Here is a 24,176-nt window from a genome sequence, read left to right as displayed (position 1 = left end):
TTATGGTTCCATACACTTAAAACAAATGGTCTGATAAAATAGAGGAAAAAAAATCTTATTTACAATAGTAATGAAATAATTAATTTTAGAACAAATTTAAACAAGGAGCTTGTAAATCTTTTAAGTGAAAGATAAATCAATGAAAAAAATTAGACAGGACACAAATAAATTTAAAAATATTTCTACTGAAAGAATAAGTATTGTGAAACAGCTATATTATCCAAAGTGATCTCTAGATTCAATAAACTCCCTGTCATAATTCCAGTGTTTTTTTTTCACAGTAATGAAAAATACAATCCTAAAAAAAAAAATGAAACTACAATAAACTTTGAATAGCCAAAGCAATCTTAAGAAAAAAGAACAAAGCAGAAAGACATCATACTTTATCATTTCAAACTATATTTCAAAACTATGGTAATGAAAACAGGATGAAATGTGCAGAAAAAATGAACAAGAAAACCCATGAAACAGAAAGCACCACTCTCATGCATTTCAGACGTGATGTAAAAAGAGAACTTAAAAATAGTTTAACATAGAGTATCTCAAAATTATGGAGATTTCTGTCCACATAAACAAGAAAAAAAAAGTCAGATTGTACACTCTTTTTGTATGTCATGAACAGTACTTTAGCTGTCACTGTAAATTTGAAGGAAGAACACTGAAAGGAAATTAGAATTCTTAGAAATTTTATAAACATAAGACAGAAGACGTCCCTATGTGAGAGTAAAATTTTTAAAAATTTTCAGGCTTTTGAGAAACTATTTCCTTTCTAACACAGCTTCCCAAATCACTTTAAGAACTTGCTTTCTTCTTGACTTGAACCCCTCATCCATGTCATCTGTTGTATTCACTCTCACCTACCTGGGGGTTCATCCACCATCTCATGTCACTTCATATGCCAGGACTCTTTTTCTTGCTCCAGACAGGTGATCAGGTCTGGCTTAAAAACAGCAATACCTGTTTTATTAAAAATAACTAACATGAATCTTACTCATATTCTCCAATTACCAACTTAGTAATGTGTTCAGTAAAGAGGATATAATAGAATATTCTAATAAATTTATCCCAATATGCTAATTTATAACAGAAATGTTTAAGTATTTAGAAAATACTTTTATTGGTCGGGTACGGTGGCTCATACCTGTAATCCCAGCACTTTGGGAGGCCAAGGCAGGTGGATCATGAGGTCAGGAGTTCAAGATCAGCCTGCCCAAGATGGTGAAACCCTGTCTCTACTAAAAATACAAAAATTAGCTGGGCATATTGGCAGGCGCCTGTAATCCCAGCTACTCAGTAGGCTGAGGCAGGAGAATCGCTTGAACCTGGGAGGTGGAGGTTGCAGTGAGCTGAGATCATGCCACTGTACCCTAGCCTGGGTGACAGAGCAAGACTCCATCTCAAAAAAAAAAAAAAAAGAAAAGAAAAAAGAAAAAAGAAAATAATTTAATTTTGTACGTTCTTAATTTCACTGCCTGATACGGCTGAATCAAAAATTGCTGATGACAATTAGATTTTAAGGCATGAGTAACAATATTTTATGCAACTAAACTTCTGAAATTACCAATAATCTAAAGTGAAGGACACAGATCAGCTCAGGAATGTGGAAAGTTCAAGTCAAGATGAAACATCTTGAAGAAATTCTCTTCTAAACAGACAAATCCCCAGGATTTTCTTGAAAACAGAAATTTGAAAGCATAAATTACCAGAAAACATCCTACAAAAGAGAAATGAAACCTTTAGTTTATATAAGGAATTTTGTATTAAAGTTATCCTCACCCAGGAAGGCCAGGTTTTCATCACATTCCTCTATAAATTCTGCTGTGCAGTGTCCAGGCACTGCTACTCCACCAGAGAGAATTCTATGGCCACATCCCTAAATGTCAGCAGTCCCTGGAAAAGACACACAAACACACGTATTTACAAAGCGGCTATTGGCAGAATTTTCCATTCGACTCAAGGTAAAATCAGAAAGCGAATAGAACTGATTCTAACTTATAAGAGGGACTGAAATTATCCAATAAAATAATTGTCAAAACACAAACATTTTCTAATGTATTCTCTATCTCTGAGAAAAGAGAGTGGCATAATATCCACAAATCAGTGTATATATGATACTTGTCTGGATGATAAAGTATAAAATTGACGGCATAAACACTAACATGTACATTTTTGGGGGACTATATTTACATAATACAGAATGAGTTGTGTATGTTTTTCAGATGAAAAAGACATAGCTGTTTACATTTTTCAGACAAAATAGACATGTTGACTTAGAAGGTAACAGTTGAATTTTAATGTGTACAATAAACCAGACATCTTGTTAATGCAGATTAATTTTTCAGGAGATCTGAAATAAAGTCCAAGTTACTGAATCTTTACCAAGTTTACCAGTAATGCCAATGTTTTGGCCCCAAAAGATCATTTTGTCAAACATCCAGTAAGTGGAAGAGTCTGTGTTTTTTTCAAGTTTTTCTGGCCTGTAAACAAAGATGAGAGCTTTCATTTACCAAAGAAAGAAATACAAAGAAAACCTCAAAAACAGGGCAGCTGCCAGATTAAATGTGATGGTTTATGGACATCAGCTGCATAAAGATACTTAATGAAAAGAAAAAAAAAAAAAAACAACTCTATAGCGAAAAAATCTGTAAGAGAGCTTACTAAGCAAGTGAGTTATTAACATCAAATGCACTAGGACAAGTTTTTATAGTGTGCTGATGCACCCAGAAGGACACAGCATCACTACTGAGATATTGCCCCCACTAAAACCAGTTACAGTCTGAATTTAACCGTAAGAAAACATCAGTTGTATGGAAAGTTAAAGATACAGATATCTTCCACGTTCTACAATTTTTAATAGTGACTTTAAGTAGTCTTTCTTTAGCAACCAAATAAGCAGGTATCTCCTGGTAATTTTTGTTTGTTTGTTTTTTGTTTTTGTTTTTGTTTTTTTTGAGACTCAGTCTCGCTCTGTCGCCCAGGTTGGAGTGCAATGGTGCGATCTCGGCTCACTGAAACCTCTGCCTCCAAGGTTCAAGAGATTCTCCTGCCTCAGCCTCCTGAATAGCTGGGACTACTAGCGCGTGCCACCATGCCTGGCTAATTTTTTGTATTTTTAGTAGGGACGGGGTTTCACCGTGTTCACCAGGACGGTCTCAATCTCCTGTCCTTGTGATCCATCCACCTCAGCCTCCCAAAGTGTTGGGATTATAGGCGTGAGCCAAATTGCACAGCCACTTCTTTCAGAACTTTCTGGGTAATAAATGCCATTCTGTTTAAATGAGCATTTTCTTAATCGTGTAATGCCTCAAAATAATAAAGAACACAGAAAAAACTGCAACATTACATGCTCTCCATCTTTACTAAGAACCCCAGGTTTTCCCCATAGAAAATATAGAGTATCATTGCTGGATGCTGTGGCTCATGCCTATAATCCCAGCACTTTGGGAGGTTGAGGCAGGTGGATCATATGGTCAGGAGTTTGAGACCAGTCTGACCAACATGGTAAAACCCTGTCTCTACTAAAAATATAAAAATTAGCTGAGTGTGATGATGCATGCTTGTAATCCCAGCTACTCTGGAAGCTGAGGCAGGAGAATTGCTTGAACCCAGGATGTGGAGGCTGCAGTGAGCCGAGATCATGCCACTGCACTCCAGCCGGGAAGACAGAGTGAGATTCCGTCTCAGAAAGAAAGAAAAGAGAGAAGAGAAAAGAAGAAAAATATTGAGTATCCACAGTTATCCATGTTCAACAGCCAGTCAATATTTTTAATATTGCAGATCACAAATCCATGGTGAGAATTCTGCATGGCATATAAGAAACCGTGATGTACAGAAGGCTGTGATATATAGAAACGAAGTATTTTTCAGAGACCCTCGACTATCATAAGCATTTGTAAAAGTAGTTAAGAAAAACTCATTAGGGAGAAAAAACACAAGTATAGAAGTAAAGATTTGCAAGTACTAAGCACATGGCAATCCAGGAGGCAGAGTGGACACAGCTCTTGATGTCAGAAATGTTTAGCTGAAAAAAAGTCATTTTTTCTCTTTCTCCTCCTCCTCTAGAATTATTTCTCAGATGACACTTTCTGGACTAATTATACCTGCATCTTTAGAATATGCCTTTAAAAATTTGAGCACCACATGTTCATCTTTTACCACCACACCCAAAGGTAGAAAGCCCAAGACAGAAAAACTCTACCCATTTCTGTCCTTTATAACAGAAAGGATTTAGGAACAATGAGCTGCTCCACAGAGATAAAAATATAAGTTTCTCTGCAGCCAGGCGCAGTGGCTCATGCCTGTAATCCCACACTTTGGGAGGCTGACGTGGGTGGATCACTTGAGGTCGGGAGTCCGAGACCAGCCTGACCAACATGAAGACACTCCATCTCTACTAAAACTACAAAATTAGCAGGATGTGGTGGCTCATGCCTGTAATCCCAGCTACTCAGGAGGCTGAGGGAGGAGAATCACTTGAAACCCGGAGGTGGAGGTTGCAGTGAGCCAAGACTGCACTATTGCACTCCAGCCTGGGCAACAAGAGTGAAACTTCATCTTAAAAAAAAAAAAAAGAAAAAAGTGTGCGTGTATATATATAATACATATATTTTATTTTTTTGGTCCGCAGGTTCTCTCCTCTGCTACAGACACTAGCAATTTCTGCTACAGTAATAGAAATATTGGCCACACTGTCGTGTCCTTACCAAACCCAAACAGAACAGGTTCCTGGACCACCCTTTAGTGCAAAGGCAGCACTTAACTCTCATAAATGTATCTTGAACTCGTCATACTTGATTCTGGCACCTTAGAGTCACATGAGGCACTTAATTAAAACAAATAGACGCTTTCACCCAGAACACTAAACAAACTGTGAAAAGGGTACAAGAGAGTTCTGCAAATTGGCCACGTGATTCTAATTAGAAGCCTGTGCTTATAACCACTTACCTAAGCACTGCTACTCAAGCTTTAATGAGCTTATAAATCACTTCGTAAATTTGGCCCCACTCTATGTAGTATGATTCTTCAGGTTTGGAAAGGGTCCATAAATGGGTATTTTAAAGAAGTCCCCTGTCAGTTCTGATGTCACTCTCTCTGGGCTCATTATTAGCATTGGTTAGAAAAATGAGGCATGGCACAGAGTCCCTTATATTCAGCAGTCTTGTCACAACACAAATACTTTTGATACAAATGAAGACAACCATTCTTTATCTTAAAGTATTATATTATTTGCTGGCTTTTTAAAGTTTATAGAGAAAACAGAAAGCAGCAATTTCTGAGTAAGTCTGCATTTAGAAAACAACATGTACACATGTACTAATGCAACGTTTATTAAGCAGGTACCATGTGCTCAATAAGAGGTTACAGAGCACTATGATAACCCATTACTTAATTCTGATAAAATCTGTGAGTTTATACTAAGTGTTCAATAATTCCAAGGATTTAGAATAAGAACCCAGTATTTTTATTTCTTCTTTTGTTTATCTGTCACTGATTTTTTTTAAAAAAATATATAGAATAAAGTCTAAATATAGACAGATGAGAGGGATACAGATAGAAAGAGTTTAATGTAATTTAGATGAATTTTTGTTGTGTTTATATTTACTATTTTGTGATTTGTGAATCAATTACTATATCTGCAGGGACAGAAAACAAGTTGCTAAACATAATCTCTCTGCAAACAATGGTTTCAATAAAAAATTTAAAAATTAAGACCATACAAATCATGTTTCATATTTTCCATTTATCTGCTTCTGGGTTTCAGAAAATCATGACCATCAACCCTAAAAAAGCAACAGGATTCATCACCCAAAACTCTGATCTCTTCTAGTTAGTTCTGGGAGGCAAGACTCCAGAGTATGGCCATACCTAAATAAGGCCTTCACAAAGGGTGAACCTGATCAGGGCTGGGGCAAGGTGTAGAACTAATGTAAAATTCTGTTCTTTATGCCACTGGGGAGTATTTTCAGTTGTTTCATTTTTTAAGTGTACCAAAAAAAAAAAAAATCTTAAATCTCAGCGTTTGTATAATTTTTAATCTTTTTAAACCCCACTGCCCTCTCAAGGACATATCACATACTAATAAGCAATTTAAACAAAACTCTTAAGGTTTTCTAAAATAATTTTTAGAAGATAAGTATTCTTAGCAAGCTAAAAAATACAAATAATAACTCTTTTATTTATAAATATATGTTCAGGTGTAGACATCAGAAGTCTCAACAATATAAAGAAAATGGTGTAAATAAATCCCATATATTTGCACACATCTATTTATTGTACCCACCATATGATGTATAATTAAACCACTTATCCAGTTGATAGTCAAGACTAAAAGTTCTTGCATGGTAGGGACCATGACTGCTTTATCTATTTTTCTAATGACTATATGAAATGGAATCAATTTGTTTATCTGTTTGAGTCTCCAGATCTCCTCCTTGTTTTTCACCCAAGTACCAGGGAACCAGAGAAACTCTCATCTGGGTACCAGCCAAAGACATCTCTTGTATGGTGGGAGGAACAAATACCAGATGACTCATTTCTTTTACACTAAGACAGAAGCAAAATTAACCACTCTTGTCAGTCTGACACAATTCTGTTCTGGAGATTCTCAAATGTCTCAGATGCCTAGGTGATTATGAGAGCATTTCCAGTGACCCTGGGCTGATGGCCCAATAATAAGCCGGCAGGAGAGACTCAGGCTGATTCTAAAAAGAAAATGAAACTATCCTGGTGGAGCTCCAGAACCTGGATCACCTGTCCTGATTAGCTAGCTTTTGGGCATGTAGGACAATAACACCCCGGTATCACATTTTCCAGGTAGCTATAGTTGTGCTCAGGGCTCTGGCTACTTTGTGGCCTTGATCTCTCACTCCTAAGATGCTTGTTTACACTTAGAGATTCTGCCATCAGATTCTATTTACACCTGTAGCCTCTCACATAAAGATAGCGATGTGAAAAGGTCAAAGAGCCACACTCTCAAAGGAGGGATCTGAAATGTGTACATTGACATCTCACAATGCAGAAAATGCCTCCTGTTGGTTTTCTGTACATTCTCAATCTAAAGTCTGGCCCTGTTTTGTAAATTCCAGGCAGAGGCCAGACCTTATTTGCAGATTCCAGATAAAATCAACATCACTCTACATTTTTGGCTGTTACAGCTAGTATAATCAAAGGAGAAATCTACTCAGAGGCTGCTCTAGAAAATTCTAAATAATATTTCACCTAAAAAAAAGCTGACACAACATGAATATAAGTAGACAGTTTATTGGGGCCAAGCTTAAGCACTGTAACTTGAGAAGAAATATTCAAGATGCCTGGAATCTACACTTTGATTAGCAGCAATTATAAGTGGATTTGTGAAGGTAAAAAAAGAAGAGAGACAGAGAGTGAGGTGATACAAACTAGTTTGTGAGAAATTCTTCTTTGTTTAAATAAATAACTTATTATTGGTTTAACTTATACCTACTTTTGGCAATAGTGAACGGCTTCAAGAGATGAATACATAGTTGAAAGTAAGGAGAAAGACATAATTGTGCTCTTATTTTAATGTATGAGTTTTATAAGTAAAAAGACTTGCAGACAGGCACAGTGGCTCACGCCTGTAATCCCAACATTTTAGGAGGCCAAAAAGATAGGATCACGAAGTCAAGAGATGGAGACCATACTGGCCAACATGGTGAAGCCCCGTGTCTACTGAAAAAAGTAATACAAAATTAGCCAGGTGTGGTGGCACATGCCTGTACTCCCAGCTACTCGGGAGGCTGAGGCAGGAGAATAGCTTGAACCTGGGAGGAGGAGGAGGTTGCAGTGAGCCAAGATCATGCCACTGTACTCCAGCCTGGTGACAGAGCAAGACTCCATCCCCACCCCAACACCACCCCCCCAAAAAAAAACTTGCATTTCTCAAATGAAACTTTTGTTTTGTTTTGTTTTGTTTTTTAATTTCTAGACCTAGATTTAGAATTTGGAGTTGCAGATTTAGGTCCTAGATGGGTGGAGTAGCAGTAGGTGTTACCTGCAATTGTGAGCATTTTAGTAAGAGGAAGGAAAGAGAAGTGGAGATTCTCATGTCTCCATGTCTACTCAATGCACACTTGTTACACTGATTGGGTTTCTGGGCTCCATGGTCTCTGAATCACTTTCAGGTCTGAAGATACAAGAGTCATTGAAAGAAGTAAAATGGTTAATATCTGCCCTATAAAGTTTGTAGGAATCTAGGCCAGGTGAGGTGCCTCACACCTGTAATCCCAGCACTTTGGGAGGCTAAGGTGGGTGGATCACCTGAGGTCAGGAGTTCGAGACCAGCCTGACCAACATGGAAAACCCCTGTCTCTACTAAAAATACAAAATTACCCAGGCGTGGTGGTGCATGCCTGTAATCCCAGCTACTCGGGAGGCTGAGGCAGGAGAATCACTTAAACCCAGGAGGTGGAGGTTGCAGTGAGCTGAGATTGTGCCACTGCACTCCAGCCTGGGCAACAAGTGCGAAATTCCGTCTAAGAAAAAAAAAAATGGTTTGTAGAAATCTGCTCTAGCCTCTCTAGAAGTGACTGTGAAGGACTATAGATACCAAATAGGCAGAGACACAATTCTGCCTGCATATTTAGGTGACAACATGCATTTTACAGCATAATTGTGAGAAGCCTGAGAGGGAAAGTCCCCTCTAGAGTAAAGCTTGGTTGGCACCTTATTTGTTTATATTATGTCTGGTAATTCTAGGAAATATAGTTTTTAAAAAATCCTCTTCAGCCCCAGAGAAACCACGATAATAGCAAAGAAAGAAGCTGGGCATGGTGACTTACACCTGTAATCCCAGCACTTTGGGAGGGAGAGGAGGGTCGATCATGAGATCGAGACCATCCTGGCTAACACAGTGAAACCCCATCTCTACTAAAATAAATTAAAAAAAAAAAAAAAAAGCCAGGCATGGTGGCATGTGCCTATAGTCCCAGCTACTTGGGAGGCTGAGGCAGGAAAATCACTTGAACCTGATAGGCAGAGGTTGCAAAGAGTCGAGGTCGCACCACTGCACTCCAGCCTGGGTGACACAGCGAGACTCTGTCTCAAAAAAAAAAAAAAAAAAAAGAAAGAAAGACAAGAAAAAGAAAAAGAAAGAAAACTCTTTCATTACACAATTAAATCTGAATGTCACATATATTACAGTCAGTCTGCTTAAGAGATTGAAAAGACATAAAGATGGTTATCATAAATAGTTTACAAGTAGAAGAATTTACACCACCATGTCATACACAGTTCATCCTAAATTCCTCTGGTCATTGGGGAGGTCATCCATGTATGCTAATTGGTTATATTCAATGACAAAATAAACTTTTCACATGTCCATGACAGAAGATAGTTCTGCAACTTGAAGCCAGCTGCCTGCTGAAGGTAGACTTTCACTCTTATACAAAAGTGGTTGAATAGGGTGTTATCTTTTTGGCTACTTGCATTTTAAAGCAGTGCCTCTCTCCTCCCTGAGGACGGGGTTACAGTACTCCGGTTTCCCCTCTTCTGATTGCCAGTGTTCTCTTTTGTTTCCTACCCTCTGCCACTGCGGTACAGCCCACAGCACAGGGCTCACAGCTGGCAGCTCACATTATAGGTGAATGTCAATTGCCATAGCAGCACTTTAGTGTCACATCAAAGAGTGAAGCCTGAGCTGCAGGAAGAGAGCCTCCCTGGGTAGAACTGCACCTTCACAATAATGGAAATGAGAGCATTATTTAAGCCACAGTTTCTATTTATAATGGTGACATGGAAAATAAACTGCTGGATTTCTAGCATGCATCTAGATAGAGATAGCTCCAAGAGTTCTCACTGTAACAGCCAGGTCTGTCACAGACATTATGGGATACTAATAGGGCTTCTAAAACAGATACACGAAGCATTCTAAAGAAAAACAGCTCTCACTCTGAGAAAGATTATATTGACAGAAAAAAAAAGGTAAAAGCATCTTAAGAAAAAACTGAAATTAGATATAAGATTGTTCAAGTCAGGCAGAAAATATTCCTCCAAAAAGAATTTCTCTCTAAATACCCAAAGTGCATAGCTACTCACAGCATGAGAAACATGAGTATTATGAAGAAAAGAGGTATATTATCAGAAGAATTATAAAAGATTTTTTTCTATCTCTGATGCTAATTTTCTAGCCATTGAATGCAGAATCTATATTCAAATATATCTCACAACTTCCACTAGCACTTTTTGATAAAAAATTAAAATCTGACTGTGTTAATATAGTGGAATATATGTGAACCTGTAAGGTAGCTAACTGGAGAGCTACTACAGTTTTTGGGCAGCCACATCGCCTGCCTTTATTTGTCCTGTAATAGCAGCATTCCAATTTGTGAAATGAAAGACACTGAAATTATGCTTACTTTCCATTATCCCTGTTGGTTAAATTAATAAGAATAGAAAACTAATGTCTACTGTAACAATTTGGTAGTAAAATTTCTTTGGCTATTGGATATAAATATGTAAGGAGGAATAATTTTAATGTACTAGTCATAATGTATGGAGGATTTTTTAAAATTTCTGTAACTATATTTCAATTGAAAAACTTTACATTTTGAAAGTGTGAATCACAATATTAAAATAACTAAGGAATTCATTCAAAGTAGACATTGTGGCTTTATATTCATACTATTGTAGAAAATATTATTAAATGTATATGAATGCAGGTTGTCTAACAACACCACACATAACTATGCTAATTGTACTGAAGTAATAAATAGAAACCAAGGTATGACAACAGACTCCACTGTTCAGTTTACAAACTGAACTATTTTTGCTTTTGTAGTATAAGTACTTCAGACTGTAAATAATCACGTTGGATAAACAGGTTTGTCAATCAAATTACCCAATATCTTTTAGTCCTTATAATTCTGTTTTGCTAAATTTAATCCTATTTTTATGCTAAACTTTTGTGTGCTCTTGGAATGAGTTTTATTGTGAACAAATCTGTGTCAACTTTAAAAGACTAAAAATAGTAAGAATAACCTTTTGCCAAAGCAAAAACAAAGCAATTAATCTCAGGTCCCAGATAAAGACAATCCTCAGTAAAAAAAATAAATAAATAACAAAGATTTATTTAACTGTTAATATGATTTACATATATTTCAAAAAAAGGGAGATAAAAATCTATATAAAACCTAACTGTTTTAAGAAAAGAGATTTTAGTAAGATATTTTCTCTTATTTTTATGTGGACTAATTAAGCCTCTTATTTCTAATTTAGACTTTTACAAGAGCCAGGTCTATAAACATGTTCTTAAACTCGTGGACATCTAAATTTTGCACATTGTGCACACATGAAAGAATGTTTACAGAAGAAAAAGCAGAAAAGAGAAAAGTGTTATATAAAATTAATGGGTTCACATGAACAAAAGCAAGTTCTTAGAGACCTATGAAGAGATTTAGATTCTGACACAATAACAGTGGGAGACTACAACATCCCACAGGCACTAAGAGACAGATAACTGAAGAAGAAAATTAACAAAACATTAGGACCTAAACTCAACACTTGACCAAATCGTCCCAATAGACATCTACAGAACTCTTCAGCTTGACAAAAATATAATTCAACAAAAAGAAAACAACTTGAAACCATACAATTACATAAAAATTAAACAACCTGCACTTGAATAACTTCTTGATAAATAATGAAATTAAGGCAAAAACCAAGAAGTTCTTTTAAACAAATAAGAACAAAAAAGACCAGGGCTGGGCACAGTGGCTCATGCTTGTAATCCCAGCACTTTGGGAGGCCGAGGCAGGCGGATCATGAGGTCAGGAGCTTGAGACCAGCCTGGCCAAGATGGTGAAACTCCATCTCTACTGAAAACACAAAAATTAGCCCACTGTGGTGGCACATGCCTGTAATCCTAGCTACTTGGGAGGCTGAGGTAGGACAGTCGCTTGAACTCAGAAGGTGGTGGTTGCAGCAAGCCGAGATTGTGCCATTGCACTTGCCCTGGGCAGCAAGAACAAAAATCCATCTCAAAAAAAAAAATAAATAAATAAAAATAAAAATATAAAACCAACACATTAGAATATCTGCAATACTGCTAAGGTGGTGTTAAAAGGGAAATTGATAGCATTTAATGCTCAAAAAGTTAGAGAGATCTTCATTTGACAACCTGACATCATAAATAAAAGAATGAAAGAAGCAAGAGCAAATCAACCGCTAATCTAGCAGCAGACAAGAAATAATCAAAATCAATATCAAGAAATCCAGGAATTAAGTCTATGAAAAAATAATAATATAAATAAACCACTACCTAGATTAATGAAGGAAGAAGGGATGATCCAAATAAACACAATTAGAAATAACAAAAGACATTACTACTGACCCCACAAAAATATATTGAAGTCTACTATGAATATCTCTGTGCACACAAACAAGCTAGAAAAAATGAAAATATTTTAAACAAATACATCCTTCCAAGAATGAAAAAAAAGAAATCAAAGCCCTAAACAGATGAATAAGAAGCTCAAAAATTGAATTAATGATAAATAGCCAATCAACCAAATAAAGCCAAGGACCAGACAGATTCACAGCTGAATTCTACCAGGTGTACAAAAAAGTGCTGGTATTATTTCTACTGAAACTATTCTAAGAAATTAAGAAAAAGTAACTTCTGTCCAACTTGTTATATAAGAACAGCATTATTCTGATACCAAAACCTGGCTGAGATTTAAAAAAAAAAAAAAAAAAAAAAAAAAAATTCAGGCCAATATCTTTCAACATTCATGCAAAAATCCTCAACAAAATACTGACAAACCAAATTTAGCAGCATATCAAAAAGCTAACCCACTATGATCAAGTAGAATTTATTTTGGGAATGCAAGGTTGGTTCAAAGTACACAAATCAAATCAATAAATGTGATTCATCACATAAACAGAACTAAAGACAGAAACCACAAGATTACCTCAATAGATGCTGAAAAGGCTTTTGATAAAATATATCTTTCATGTTAAAACCCCTCAAAAACCTAGGCATTGAAAGTACATACTTTACAATAATAAGTTATTTATGACAAACTCTCAGCCAACACACTGAATGAACAAAATCTGGAAGCAGATGGGTGCAGTGGCTCATGCCTGTAATTCCAGCACTTTGGGAGGCCAAGGCAGGTGGATCACCGGAGGTCAGGAGTTTGAGATCAACCTGGCAGACATGGCAAAACCCCATCTCCACTAAAAATACAAAAATTAGCCAGGGGTGCCTGTAATCCCAGTTACTTGACAAGTTGTGGAAAGAGAATCACATAAAACAGAAGACAGAGGCTGCAGTGAGCCAAGATTGTGCCACTGCAATCCAGCCTGGGAGACAAAGGGAGACTCTATCCCAAAAAGAAAGAAAGTAAAAAGCTTGAAGCATTCTGCCTCAAAAATTGGCATAAGGCAAAGATTCCTTCTCTCAACTCTTCTATTCAACATAAAATTGGAAGTCCTGGTCAGAGCAATCAGGCAAAACATGACAATAAAAGGAATTTAAACAGAGAGGAAGCCAAGCTATCCCTTTTTGAAGACAACATAACTCTATATCTGGAAAACTGTATAGTCTTGGCAGAAAAACTCTTTAAACCTACAAACAACTTCAGTATCATTACAGGACACAAAATAAATGCATAAAAATTAGTATCATCCTTGTAAATCAACAACATCCATACCAAATACAAATTATAAACACGCCATTAACAATCGCTGCAAAAAGAACAAAATATCTAGAAATGCAGCTAACCAGGAAGGTGAAACATCTCTATGATAAGAATTACAAACAATGCTTAAAGATGTCAGAAATGGCACAAACAAATGGAAAACAACTTTACACTCATAAGTAGAAAATATCAATATCCTAAAAATGGTTACACTGCCCCAAAAATTTACAGATTTAATGTTATTCTAATCAAATGACCAAAATATTTTTAACAGAACTAAAAAAAAAGAAAAAAGAAAAACTATTGTAAAATTCATATAAAACCAAGAGTCCGAATGGCCAAGGTAATCATAAGCAAAAACAACAAAGCTGAAGGCATTACATTACCTAACTTCAAATTATACTACAGAGCTACAGTAAACAAAGCAACATGGAACTGGTACAGAAACAAACTCATAGACCAATGCAACAGAACGGAGCCCAGAAATAATGCCACATATCTACGACCATCTGATCTTCAACAAAGGTGACAACAGAAATGTGGAAAGAATTCCCTATTTAATAAATGGTGGTGGAATAACTAGCTAGCACTATGTAGAAGACTGAAACTTTATTACACCATATACAAAAATCAACTCAACATTAATTAAAGGCTGAAATATTTATTTGAAAATTATTTTTAAAACCGTGGAAGATAACTTAGGAAATACCATTCTAGACATAGAAACTGGCAGAGATTTCATGATGAAGATACCAAAAGCCATTGCAACAAAAGCAAAAATTGGCAAATTTGACCTAATTAAAGAGCTTCTTCACAGCAAAGGAAACTATCAACACAGTAAACAGACAACCAAAAGAATAATAGGAAAAATTTGCAAACTATGCTTCTGACCAAGGTGTAATATCCAGAATCTATAAGAAACTTAAATAAGTTTACAAGAAAAAATAAAATCTCACTAAAAGAAAAAAAACATGAAAAAGATGTTTTTCAAAAGAAGACAAACGTGGCTAACAAGCATGTAATAAAATGCTCATCAATAATCATTAGAGAAATGCAAAGAAAAACCACAACATGCCATCTCACACCAGTGAGAAGGGCTATTAAAAAGTCAAAAAATAGACGCTGTCAAGGTTGCAGAGAAAAGGGAATACTTATACTCTGCTGTTAAGAGTGTACATTAATTCAATCATTGTAAAAAGCAGTGTGGCAATTTCTCACAGAACTAAAAAGAGAATTACCATTTCACCAAGCAACCTCATAATTGGGTATATACCCAAAGAAATATATAAAGACACATGCACAAGCATGTTCACTGCAGCACTGTTCACAACAGCAAAGACATGGAATCAACTTGAATGTCTATCAATGGTAGACCGGATAAAGAAAATATGGTATGATCAGACACAATGGCTCATGCCTGTAATCCCAGCACTTCGAGAGGCCAAGGCAGATGGATTGCCTGAGCTTAGGAGTTTAAGACCACCCTGAGCAATATGGAAAAATTCCATCTCTAAAAAAATGCGAAAAGAAAAATTAGCTAGGTGTAGTGGTGCATGCCTGTAGTCCCAGCTACTTGGAAGTCTGAGGTACAAGAGGATTGCTTGGCCTGGCGGGATGGCTTACACCTGTAATCCCAGCACTTTGGCAGGCCGAGGCAGGCGGATCACCAGGTCAGGAGTTCAAGACCATCCGGGTCAACATGGTGAAATCCCATCTCTACTAAAAATACAAAAATTAGCTGAGCATGGTGGTGGTGGGCACCTGTAATCCCAGCTACCCAGGAAACTGAGACAGAAGAGTCACTTGAACTCCAGAGGAGGAAGTTGCACTGAGCCAAGATGACACCATTGCACTCCAGTCTGGGCAACAAAAGGGAGACTGTCTCAAAAGAGAAAAAAAAAAAAGAAGACTGCTTGAGCCCAGAAGGTTGAGGCTGCAATGAGCCAAGATCATGCCACTGCACTTCAGCCTAGGCAACAGACTGAGACTCTGTCTCCAAAAAAATAAATAACATGACATAATATAAAATACAAATAAAAGTACAATAAAATACAAATAAAACAAAAGTAAAACTCTGTCTCGGAAAAAAAAAAAGATACAACCCCAAAAAAGTGAAATGTGGCCGGGCGCGGTGGCTCACGCCTGTAATCCCAGCTCTCAGGGAGGCAGAGGCGGGAGGATAGCTTGAGCCCAGGAGTTCGAGACCTGCCTGGGTAATACAGCGAGACCCCGTTCTCCACAAAAAGGAAAAAAAAAAAAAAAAAAAAAAAAAAAAAAAAGACAAAAAAAAAAAAGTGAAATGTATAGGACCAAGAAAAAAGGCGGGAAAAGATGAAGCACAAAGATGATAAACAGCTGTAATTAATAAAATTCTCATCCCTTGTGTTCTCCAGGAAGACTTTTAAGTTGGGGGGGAGGGGAACCGCTTTCCATTATGACTGAAATGGTGCTCTCTTTTCTTACCTATCACACAGCCAGAAAAACGCTTTGTACATTTTCTCTTTTTACTCACTGAAAAACAAGCTGACTTTGTCTTCAGTGCTCAACATAAAATACTTTTTTTTTTTTTTTTGAGACGGAGGCTCGCTCTGTCGCCCAGGCTGGAGTGCAGTGGCCAGATCTCAGCTCACTGCAAGCTCCGCCTCCCGGGTTTACGCCATTCTCCTGCCTCAGCCTCCCGAGTAGTAGCTGGGACTACAGGCGCCTGCCACCTCGCCCGGCTAGTTTTTCTTTTGTATTTTTTAGTAGAGACGGGGTTTCACCGTGTTAGCCAGGATGGTCTCGATCTCCTGACCTCGTGATCCGCCCGTCTCGGCCTCCCAAAGTGCTGGGATTACAGGCTTGAGCCACCGCGCCCGGCCCATAAAATACTTCTTAATCAAACATAGGTTTATATTCTTCCCACAAGCTCATGAACTTTGATCTTACCCTCAGTCTGAGCCACCATACAACTCCATTTTATGTCCTTCCTAAGAACATACGTCCGGGTAAAACATTCTCTAATCTAAAATCTGCTTTTATTACCCTCCACTTAAACATTCCCCTCCAACCACCTTTCTAATCTTGTTTGCTTTTCTCTGGAAAGCAAAGCCCTTTTCTGTCTAATCTTTGCAATATTTAAAAATCTTGCCCCAGCGCGGTGGCTCACGCCTGTAATTCCAGCACTTTGGGAGGCCGAGGCGGGCGGATCACAAGGTCATGAGTTTGAGGCTAGCCTGATCAACATGGTGAAAGCCCCTCTCTACTAAAAATACAAAAATTAGCCAGGCTTGGTGGCGCGCACCTGTAATTCCAGCTACTCAGAGGCTGCCTAGTCAACGCTGCGAGATCCCGTAGCAAAAAACAACTTATAGTTGCTACTTTCTCCTGTTGCAATACTCCTTTGAAATTCAATTTTTTTTACATATATGTTTTATTTTTAAAAGTCTAGAAACTGCCTCAAAACAATAACAACTCCATTTTCAGTAAGACCCTCCCCATCTCCTTTATATTAACCTTATCTGCATTTGCTTGTGGATCCCCAGAGTTCCAAGGCTCTGTAGCTTCTCTCAGTATAGAGGTTTCTTCCCTGGCTTGGATAACCAGGCTGGGAAATTTGCAGGGGAGGCTCCCCAAAAGGAACTAACTGGGCCTTAATAACCTCCTTTTGCAGGCTCAACATTAGCCTCAGCTTAGACTCACTGGGCTTAAACTTCCATGTCAGAGTTATTAACTTGGTTTGTGAAACTAAAACTAAATGTTAGAAAAATTCAGCAATATTACTCACAGTGTTCACATAAGGGAAGAAACTTTGAAGGTGCTCACATTTTATATCTCAGTAAGAAAAGCAAAATCATTTATTCCTTTCAGACAATAAATGTATTATTATTTGTATTAAAAATCATGTAGTAAACAATTAATTGGCAGGGCACGGTGGCTCACGCCTTGGAAGGCCAAGGTGGGTGGATCGCCTTAGGTCAGGAGTTCAAGACCTGCCTGACAAACATGGTGAAACCCTGTCTCAACTAAAAATACAAAAATTAGCCAGGCGTGGTGGCGGGCACCTATAATCTCAGCTACTCAGGAGACTGAGGCAGGAGAATCGCTTGAACCCAGGAGGTGGAGGTTGCAGTGAGATCACGCCACTGCACTCCAGTCTCAGGGCAAGGCTCCCTCCGTCTCAATAAGTAAAAAAATAAATAAATAAAATAAAATAATATCAAAATATACACTCAAGGATAAATAATTGATAAAGTGAATTAGGGAGGGGAAATTGGCATTTGGGAATATCAGACGAAACTGGAAATTTAGTATTTTCCTGCAAGCCAGAGTTAGGCTGGAGGAATAGGGGATGAGGGGTGGACTTGAAGTCCTGCTTGTAACACATGTGAAAAATTTAGGGAAAAATCAGTCACCAGTGGAGTGTGAAAATAATTAAGTGGCAGGCAAATAGACTGAGGTGGTTCTAGTCCCTGGATTTCTACTTCTAAAAAATAATCTAAACTCAAGAGCATTTTTTGGTAAATTACCACATCGCCGGAAACAAGTTTCAGGTTTAACCAAATATAAACTGCCAATTAAACGCTGATTATATAACCAAGATATTTCCACCTTGATTGTAAAAATTAAGAAACTAGGACAGGCGTGGGGCTCACGTCTGTAATCCCAGCACTTGCAGGGCCGAGATGGGTGGATCACCTGAGGTCAGGAGTTTGAGAAGCCCCTTCCATAGACCACAAATTACAAACCATAGCTGGGTGCTCTACAATTTTTGAATTACCCTTTGATTAAATTATTTAATACTTTCACGGTGACATCCATAAATTTTTAATAACCCTGAGTCAGGATTCTGCCCTGACGATTCTCCCGTGGTCCCTGAACATCTGGGAGAGATGCTGCGCTACTGGTGCAGAGCTGCCCAGAGAGGGCTCCAGGCCATGGTACAGTCACTGCACTGGGAAGACAGGGCGCCAGGGGGCCCTCCTGTCAGCCTAGCTGCCATCTTCTGCAGGGGACTGACGCAGACCTGGACAAGGAGAACTCAGGGTGCAGAGCTGACTGCGGGGAGGCCTGAGTCCCGCCACAGCACTTCCCACCAGTTCCAACCAGCCCTTGCCCCTCTCCGGATGTCGGACCCGGCAATCTCACCATTTCTAGGCTTTCAGTGGCCTTTTGCTGTAGATCTTCAGTACCTGCAGGTCGCAGGGCCACACAGGCTGGGGCTCTAGGTCAGAAGACACAGAGCAGTGAAGACAAGAGCAGGAGTTCCATCTTCAGCTAGAGACAGGGTCCTCCCAACCTACATCCCGGAAGTCACCCTGTCCGCTCCAGTTGTGTGCGCGATTGCAGTTTCCAGTCCAACGTCGCTGATTGGATATAGTTCAAGACCCCACCTTCTCAGGTCAAGTGACACAACATGTGATCAGCCTAACAGAAGAGTGACAGCCTAAGTTGCAGCCTTTTCAGGGATGACTTCCTGCCTGAGATGAGCCAGGCCTACCCCAGAACATGGGAAAAATTCTCTTTTTTCTATTTTTTTTTCAATGTATTCAAAATGTGAACCAAAATGTTTTATGCATATTAACAATACATAAAATTATTGTTCAAGAGAAAATCAGACCGGATTCAGTGGCTCACGCCTGTAATCCCACCACTTTAGGAGGCCTAGGCAGCGGATCACAAGGTCAGAAGTTCCAAGCCAGACTGACAAAGGTGGTGAAACACTGCCTGTACTAAAAATACAAAAAGTAGCCGGGCACAGTGGCAGGCGCCTATAATCCCAGCTACTCAGGAGACTGAGACAGAGAATTGCTTCAACCCCGGAGACAGAGGTTGCAGTGGGCCCAGATCATGCCACTGCACTCCAGCCTGGGCAACAAAGCAATGCTTCATCTCAAAAAATAAATATATACATACAAAAAAGCAGCTAGGGGCCAGGTGCAGTGGCTCATGCCTGTAATACCAGCACTTTCTGAGCATGAGGACAGTGGATCACCTGAGGTCAGGAGTTCTAGACCAGCCTGGCCAACATGGTGAAACCCTGTCTGTACTAAAAATACAAAAAATAGTTGGGCTTCATGGTACATGCCTGTAGTTCCAGCTACTCAGAAAGCTGAGACTGCAGTGAGCCAAGAGTGTGCCACTGCAGTCCAGCCTGGGTGACAGAGCAAGACTTTGTCTCCACAAAAAAAAGTAACACAATATCATCTGTAATTTTGTTCCTTGATGGCACTGTCTGTGTCACCCGAGGGCTTTATACAATATTTGAGAGAGTGGTAATTCTCTATGACCTTGGCAAAAAGAGCAGACTAAGGATTGTGTTTGTTTTCCTAAGCCTAGCTAGGAGAGAGAGAAACTCTTTTATTGCCTGGTTCAAGGTGTGAGAATCATCATAGAAACTACAAGCTGGGGCAACATATATGGCACAATTACATCAGTGAGTAGAGAGTGAGCAGAAGAGTCACATTACCTGGGGCTTGTCTAAATATGTTACAATCTTTTTTGGAGGAAAGAACCAGATAGGAGAGTCATATCACATCACCTAGGTACTTGGCCAGGGATGCATTAAAATCTATTTCTGTAAGATAGCTGCAGGTGGCAGGCAGGCAGACTGGGTGCAGTGGCTCATGCCAGTAATCCAGCACATTGGGAGACCAAGGCAAGTAGATCAACTAAGGTCAGGAGTTCGAGACCACCCTGGCCAGCATGGTGAAACCCCACCTCTACTAAAAATATGAAAATAAGCCCAGTGTGGTGATGCATGCCTGTAATCCCCAGCTACCTGGGAGGCTAAGGAAGGAGAACCGCTAGAATCCAGGAGGTGGAGGTTGCAGTGAGCCAAGATCACATCACTGTACTCCAAACTGGGTGACAGAGACTCTGTCTCAAAAAAAAAAAAAAAAAAAAAAAATTTTAAAAAAAGATGAGCACAGGCCACAAGTCACATCATCTGGGTGCTAGGCCCAGTGATATGTTACAAAGCTCTCAGTGAGCAACACCCTGAGAGGTGAGACACACACCTGGTGGCTGATCCGAGTGATATGTTACAATCTTTTCTTTGTGAATGGAGCATGTAGGCGAGGACAGTCACATTTCATAGGATATTGATCCAAAATATGTCACAAGACCGCCTGTGGGCAGGGCGCAGGGAAGAGCTTCCCATTCCCTAATGTCAGACCCAATGATATGTAACAATATGAAAATATGCAAGGTCCAGTCAAAATATAAGTTACATCATCTAGGTGCTGGGTCCAGTGATAACATCACAATTCCCTTGTGGTAGGGTAGAGGCTGAAGAAGAGTCACATTACTACCTAGATGATGAATAAAAAGATATTTCATAATACTCTTGTGGCTAGGGCTTATGTAGAAGACGCTCATCACGTGGGTGGCAGCTCCAGCTATAGGTCAGAATGCAAAATGTTTGTAGGGCCCAGGCCAGAGAAAAAGAGCCCCATCACATAGGTGCTGTGCCAAGTGATACATCACAATCCCTTTTTGGTCAGAGTCCAAGCAGTAGAGGAAGTCACATCACCTAAATGCTGCATCCAGCAACATGTCACAATACCCTGAGAGGATGACCCAGGAAGAAAAGTCACATCACCTTGGTAAAAGGCTCAGAAAGAAAACCAGAGTCAGATAACGTAGAAGCTGGGCCCAGCTATATGACACAATCACTACAGTAGGCAAGGCCTTGGCATAAGAGGAGAGTCACATCACATACGTGCTGGGCCCAGAGATATGTCACATTTCCTACTGTGGACAGGTTCAGAAAGAGAAGGAGAGACCTGTCATTTAGGCGATTGGCCAAGAGAGATGTAAAAATGACCACTTGCGCAGGAATCAAGCAGGAGTATCACAACTCTGTGGGCTGGGCCTAGTAGTAAGTCATTGTCGCTTCTGTTAGCATGACCCAGGCCCAAAGATATATTACAGTCTAATCTATGGATGAAGCAAAGATAAAAGAGGAGAGTCACTTAAAATAGTTGATAGGCAGAAAACTCATATCATCTAGGGGCAGGGCACAGCAATTGTCACAATGTATTACATAGGCAGGTCCAAGAAAGAAAAGTAATATCGCTTTGGTACTTAGTTCAGTAATATTTCACAATCTTTCCTGCAGGAAAAACTAAGAAATAAAAGAAAAAAATCAACCATACGCTGTGAAAGGTCACGATTCTTCCTGTGAGCAGAGACCAGCTAACACGAGAGAGTCACATCACCTTTGGGATTGGTGCAAAGACATTCATTCATCCTTTCTTTTTTTTTTTTTTTTTTGAGATGGAATCTCACTCTATCACCCAGGCTGGAGTGCAGTGGCACGATTTTGGCTCGCTGCAACCTCCACTTCCCGAATTCAACCGATTCTCCTGCCTCAGCCTCTTGAGTAGCTGGGACTACAGACAACGGTCACCATGCCTGGCTGCTTTGTTTTTTAGTAGAGACAGGGTTTCAGAATATTAAGCAGGCTGGTCTGGTACTCCTGACCTTATGATCTGCTTCCCTCAGACTCCCAAACTGCTGGGATTACAGGCATGAGTCACCATCTCAACTGTGGCTAGATGTTCACATATGACAAAGTTCCAACTGTGGAGTACATTCATGTGAGATTCAGGACCTCACCCAGTGGGCTCTCTCTATGTGTAAGGGTCACAATTCTAAGGGTTGCGGGGCTGTGCATAGGACAAATGCAATCTCATCTGCATGGTGGACCCTGTTATGACATTCTCTGTAACACACTAGGGCTTTACATATGTGAGAAAGCGGTAATTCTCTATGGCGTTTGTACAGAAAGAAGAGGCAGGATCTTCTTTGTTTTCCTAAGCATAGCTATGAGCAACATTATCTCTTCTACTGGCTTCTTGAAGGTATGAAAATCATCATTTCATCTGTGTGCTTGGCCAAGTTATATGTCACAATTACATCTGTGGGTAAAGAACAAGCACAAGAGTCACATCAACTGTGTGCTGGGCCAGGGTTATGTCACAATATTCCCTGAAAGCATGCACCAGCCAGGAGAGTCACATCACAGGGTTCTTAACCAGAGACGTTACAATCCTCTCCTGAAAGCAGGGCACAGGAAGAAGAGTAAGATCACCTGCATGCTGAGCTCAGATATATGTCAGAAGACTCACTGTGAGCAAAGTCCAGAGGACAGACGAAACACCTGGTTGCTGGGCCCAGCAATATGTCACAATCTTCTCTATGGAGAGAATGCAGGCAGAAGTAGAGGGTTTCATCCTCCAGATGATGGATAAAAAAATACATCCCAAGGCTATCTGTGGGAAGGGCTCAGGCAGAAACTTTCCAACCCCTAGGTGTTTGTTTCAGTGATATGTTACAATAACCAAAATATGCAGGTTTCAGGCAAGTGAAGAGAGTCACATCACCTAGGTGCTTGGTCCAGGAATCTGTCGCAATTTTTTTTTTTTTTGGCAGTGCTCAAGCAGTCACATCAAGATAATGAAAGAAGAGATGTATTAGAATATTTCTGTGGGAGGGCCCATGCAGGAAAGTCATATCACCACGTTGTTGAACCCAGAGATATGTTGAAATAAATTATTCCAGCCAGGTGTGGTGGCACCTGCCTGTAATCCCAGCACTGTGGGAGGCTAAGATGTTCAAATCACCTGAGGTCAGGAGTTCGACAACAGCCTGACCAACATGGAGAAATACCATCTCTATCAAAAATACAAAATTAGGTGGGAGTGGTGGCACATACCTGTAATTCCAGCTACTCGGGAGGCTGAGGGAAGAGAATTGCTTGAACCGGAGAGGTGAAGGTTGTGGTGAGCTGAGATGGTGCCACTGCACTCCAGCCTAGACAACAAGAGCAAAACTCCATCTCAAAACAATTAATTAAGTAAAAGGAATACATGATGCATGCAGGTCTCAGGCAGGAGAAGAGAGTAACACCACGTAGGTGATGGATGCACCTAAATGTACATCACAATTTCTCCTTAAGCACACCCCAAGCAGTCGCAGAGAGTCATAACACCTAGGTTCTTGGTCCAGCAGTATTTCACAATACCCCTGAAGGGAGGGCCTAGGCAAACAAGTCACATTACCTAAGTGAGAAGCCTAGAGTTATGTCACAATGTCCCTTGTGGGTAGGGCTCATAAACAAGAGGAGAGACACAGCCTAGGTGCTGGGCTCAGCTTTATGTTCCAATCACCCCAGTGGAAAGAAGCCAAGAATGAGGAAGAGTCACATCACATAGCAGCTATGTCAAGTGGCATATCACAATTCCCACTGTGGACAAACCCTAGAAGAAAAGAGTCACATCATCCAGGTGGGAGGCCTAAACATATATCACAGTGACTCCCATGTGCAGGGACCAGGCAGAATAATTACATCACTGTTTTGCTTGCCCCAGCAATAAGTCACTCTCTATTCTGTGGGCATGGCCCAGGCAGAAGAGGAAGGTCACCTCATGTAAGTATAAAGGGCATTTACCTGAGCTTGGCCTATAGGAGAGATTGTAATGGGTCAAGAAATATGTCACAATGCTCCCTGTGGTCAGGATTCAGGCAGAGCAC

General features: G+C 39.6%; 1 long non-coding RNA gene across 1 annotated transcript; it reads right to left on the bottom strand.

Annotated features, from left to right (window-relative positions):
• Positions 1-460: 460 nt before the first annotated feature.
• Positions 461-23,403, bottom strand: LOC104667900. The gene is made up of 5 exons (XR_004060507.1): positions 23,359-23,403; positions 18,786-18,861; positions 2,389-2,477; positions 1,777-1,890; positions 461-957 (listed from the first exon to the last, which is right to left on the bottom strand). It is a non-coding gene; the product is annotated as an uncharacterized LOC104667900 (long non-coding RNA).
• Positions 23,404-24,176: the final 773 nt, after the last annotated feature.

Source organism: Rhinopithecus roxellana, chromosome 12 (assembly GCF_007565055.1).
Source record: "Rhinopithecus roxellana isolate Shanxi Qingling chromosome 12, ASM756505v1, whole genome shotgun sequence".
In the NCBI taxonomy this organism is placed as follows: domain Eukaryota; kingdom Metazoa; phylum Chordata; class Mammalia; order Primates; family Cercopithecidae; genus Rhinopithecus; species Rhinopithecus roxellana.
Note: the sequence above shows the minus strand (reverse complement) of the source record. Positions and strands in the feature narration are given on the sequence as shown.